At 30.4% G+C, this 4860-nt stretch overlaps 1 non-coding gene across 1 annotated transcript; it reads right to left on the bottom strand.

The window, feature by feature from the left end:
• Positions 1 to 4747: 4747 nt before the first annotated feature.
• On the bottom strand, positions 4748 to 4860 carry LOC132612500 (small nucleolar RNA snoR97). The gene has a single exon (XR_009571854.1). It is a non-coding gene; the product is annotated as a small nucleolar RNA snoR97 (small nucleolar RNA).

Here is a 4860-nt window from a genome sequence, read left to right as displayed (position 1 = left end):
GGCAATCCGCACAAAAAACACATATTGGAAGTTAATGACTTCTCTTAGCAAATATGGCCCCACTTGAATTAGGCATTTTAGGCGCTGCATTTGCAGCAATTTTAAAACCATTAGTTTTCTATAAACAACGGCCCCATTGAATTTCACATTTCACTCATCTGTATTGGTTGCTTATTCAAGATCTTACAACTCTTTTCTTGTGTAGAAATTGAAAATGAATTGCTAAAGCATTAGCAAAAGAACCGATATGGTTGATGATGAGAAGAGTTCTACACTTCTATTGGATTTACAAGTTAGCAATACAATGGTAACAGAATCACCTTCATTGTTACACTAATTAGGAAAATACTGAATCCTTATTGATCGGAAATATTACCAAGGGATGGTGATTCATCTTCATCATAGAGATGACAACATTATATGCAGCTCCTGATGTTATCACAAAAGAAAAATCTTTTCCCAAACAATTATTAAATATTTAAAGAAAGGTAGAACATGCACGTGTTGGTAAAACTACTAAGACAACGTAAAAAGGCAAAAAAAAAAAAATAATAAAAAAAAATTCTAATAAAATTAACGCACGGAATAATATTGGTTTTCCTTATAGGCATGCAGAGAATACTTTTCTTTTGGGAAATATAGGTATTAGAAAACCACACATTAAAAGTAATTTTACCAAGAGAAATATATCATGTTTTCAATTATACATGAAAAATTAGTTTTGAAATAACATTTTTCACAATTTTTTAACTGTTAGACACCTAGTATAAGTCTTTGGCTCTCCTGAACTCAGTAAGATTGTAACAATATAATAGAGTTTTACTCCACTTTTTTAGAAAAGTATAACATAACTCCAACTAATTTTTCATAACTGACATGATGATATAAACCAAAAGTCCAAAAGGACACGCGCGAAAAGATAAAAATTAGTAATATAAGAGTATTAATTAATGTGCATTTTGTTTAGAAACATTTGAAAACATATAAAATAAAATAAAAATTGGAATCAGATAAAAGTTGAAGAAAACTAGCTTTTGGTCTATATACAAGAAATAAAAAAATAAAAATAAACTTTTGAACTTTCTTTAATGCGGAGAGCATTTAACTCTTTGGGAATTCATTTTGAGTTGAAAAGGAGCTTACGAAGAGTTTTAAGAAGATTCGAAAAACTGAATCAAAATACTTTAAAGTTAAATTTCAAGTAAGAAAAATTAAAAAAAATTAAAAAAAATGGCCCTGTAAATAGTTTCTCTTATCAGTATCCTTCGACTTTTAATCTTTTAGAATTCTTCGATTTTTAAATGCTCGATCAAGCATTTTTTTCCCTTAAGAAGATAATCTCATATATTAACTAACTGTTAGCACAAGATGTGACCTTTTTCCTGGTAGTTTGATTTGAAGGGTCATTAACATAATAGTCATATACAAATGAAGGCGGTATAGTAAAGTGTGACAGAACAGTATTAGCACTATTAGAACAGTCACATTTGGACAAAATATCAACTACAATATTGACTTATATGAATATATGTTGGATAGAAGGCCCTTCAAAATTGTCGAGTAGTAACCTGCATTTAGTAAGAATGCGTGAGTATTTATCATTTACTTCATTAAGCATAGGTCATAATACTTGGGGCTGGGAGTCAGACTCAATCTGCGAAGAATTTGTTTAAAAGACTTGGTTGGAATTTGCGTCAGTCTCCAATACGTAATCGCAATGACATAATAATAGATGATCTGTTTGAAAATGTTAGGATCCATCCAAATCATTACTGTAGTTGTTACTCGGAAGCAGGGGCGGAGCCACATTGGCTCCAGGGGGTTCATCCGAACCCCCTCGGCAAAAAATTACAGTGTATTTTCAAAGTTAAAATTATTTTGTTATGTATATATAGTAGATGTTGAACCCCCTGACTTCTTCGTGTATTTACCTTTTAGAATTTTTGAACCCCCTTGATGAAAATCCTGGCTCCGCCACTGCTCGGAAGGTCCCATAGCAAACTTTGAATAAATAATCTTAAATCAGATGACAAATTGACAACACAATGTACCAATATTGGTTCAATAGTTCTGATCAAGCTACTTGTATATGAATGACTAGATGCAAGGGTCCAACAATTTTGAGAGTCCGGAATCAAAATAACCCAAAAAAAAGAAGGTAGGAACCAAAATACCCCAGGAAAAAAAAGAGGTACAAAAGTACCTTTAACGCATGAAAATCATGCGTTAAAGGCATGCCTTATTAAATCATGCGTTAAAGGCATGTCTTATTTTATTTTTCTTTCATTCTTTCATTCTTTCTTTCTTTCTTCCTTCCTTCCTTTCTTTCACACTTTTTTTAGCCATAAATTAATCATGCTTCGAGACTTCAAAACTTGAATATTTTATATAGAACCCTATTTATTTTTGTGCGATTAATAAGATAGGCTCAACACATCGAGGATACACAAAACTTCGGATTGTCGTTTTAGTGGTTGAAAAGTACTCGAAGTCCATTTTTGTTTGAAGACTTATTGTCATTAGCTTTAAGTTATTTATGTTTTAGGGTTTCACGTTATTTTTATATTAATGTGTAACTTTATTTTTAGTGATTATAACTTTATTTTTATAATCAATTAACAAAATATCAATTCATGATCAATTATTTATGTGTAATTTTTTTTGCGTTATACCCTTCAACCCCCAACTAATTGGAGTCCGCAACTTAAATAACCCAAAAAGTGGATTTGGGTACCAAAATAACCCATTAAAAAACCTTTTGCGCACTAATTTATTTGTAAGTTGGTGAAATTTTAAATAGTCATAACTTTGCGCTCAGATGTCCATTTGATGCGATTTTTTTTTTATTTTGGGTATTTTTTTTAGATCTATGCGTCTAAACTACCGCAAGGCTGTTCGCCCGCCCCGAATTTTCCAAAAACGTCCGTTGTCCCATTCAATTTCAATTTTCCCCCAAATTCGTGCGCAATTTTCATTTATTTCTTTTTTAAATCTAATGGCGAAAAATATATTTAAATTCTATAATCCTGTGATAATGATGTTTTCAATGTCAATTTCAAGGTTCCAAATTCAATTTAAGAAAACAAGTTAGATAGCATTAGTGAACATACAAAATAATAAAAAGTGTCTACATTGTTACTTTAACCAATTTGGCTTGGTGGTAAAGCCTTTGGCTTTTGACTTTTTTTTATCTCATCCACCGGGGATCAAACCTCGGCGGGAGCGTTGAGAAGATATTATTAGTAAAAAAACGAACTAATTTATTTAACGATTAACATGCGATAATCAAGTAATTAACATGGGAAAAACAATTTCAGAAATAAATATATTAACAATGAAATAATTAACAAATATTAACAATGCCATAATAACAAATAATTAACGGAGATCCATGAAGGTGTCGTATTTGTAAATACTAAATTATTCATTATTCTTGAAATTAACTAAAAAAAAATCTCTAATTGGCACTTACTTAACTAGGATAAGTTATGGAGGATTTAATTAGTTATTTTGAATAATCCATGATATTGTATTGTTGATTATAATTTACTTAACTCATGTAGTTAAAGTAATAACGAACAAAATTTTATATTAACTAACTAATCCTTCGTCAAAAAATTATGTTAACTAACTAATCCTTTTCGGAAATTCTGTTAATGTTAGCTTATCGTTTGTTATTCAGGATTTAGTTTATCGTTCGTTATTCGGGATTTAGTTTATTATTCGTTATTCGGGATTTAGCTTATTGTTCGTTATTCGTTAATGGATTATTTTGGTACTCAAACCCACTTTTGAAGTTATTTAAGTTGCGGACTCCAATTAGTTGGGCGTTGAAGGGTATAACGCCAAAAAAAAATAAAAAAAATTACACAGAAATAATTGATTATGAATTAATATTTTGTTAATTGATTATGGATTATTAATTTATTAATTTTTTATTTATTGTTAATTTATTTATTTGTGAAATTGTCAAAATAAAGTTACGCATTAATATAAAAATAACACGAAACCCTAAAACATAAATAACTTAAAGCTAATGACAACAAGTCTTCAAACAAAAATGGACTTCGAGCACTTTTCAACCACTAAAACGACAATCCGAAGTTTTGTGTATCCTCGATGTGTTGAGCCTACCTTATTAATCGCACAAAAATAAATAGGGTTCTATATAAAATATTCAAGTTTTGGAGTCTCGAAGCATGATTAATCTATGGCTAAAGTATGTAAAAAAGTGTGAAAGAAAGGAAGGAAGGAAGAAAGAAAGATAGAAAGAAAGAAAGAATGAAAGAAAAAAAAAATAAGACATGCCTTGAACGCATGAAAATCATGCGTTAAAGGACCGTCTCCGTTAAGTCCTTTAACGCATGATTTTCATGCGTTAAAGGTACTTTTGTACCTCTTTTTTTTCCTGGGGTATTTTGGTTCATACCTTTTTTTTTTTGGGTTATTTTGATTCCGGACTCCAATTTTGACACTCAGCTTTTTTTCTTTTGATTTTTCACCCGATGTTTAATATCCGTTTTGGGATCCATTTAATCCGTATTCGTGTGAGAAAATCTCACTTTATGAGTTAAAGTGGTCTTTGCTATAGGGAATTTCATACCCAAAACTCAAACCTAAAACTTGTTATTAAGAATGAAGAATACTTGCTACTCCACGCAACCTTTAATGATTTTTGACAGATAGTGCTCTTTCTTTTTTTTAGTAAGTAATACACATTTCAAATGAAATTTTGCATAGCAGGTTAACATTTAGTGCTATGATTTTACTCCATCTCGTTGGATATTCAAGAGAAGAAGCTGATAAACAGCATAACTTTACTGGATACTGCTCTTTCTTCTCCTTATCTTTTAATGTTAT

Source organism: Lycium barbarum, chromosome 9 (assembly GCF_019175385.1).
Source record: "Lycium barbarum isolate Lr01 chromosome 9, ASM1917538v2, whole genome shotgun sequence".
NCBI classification, from domain to species: Eukaryota; Viridiplantae; Streptophyta; class Magnoliopsida; order Solanales; family Solanaceae; genus Lycium; species Lycium barbarum.
The sequence above is the reverse complement of the archived record's forward strand: the minus strand, read 5'-3'. Positions and strand labels throughout refer to the sequence as shown.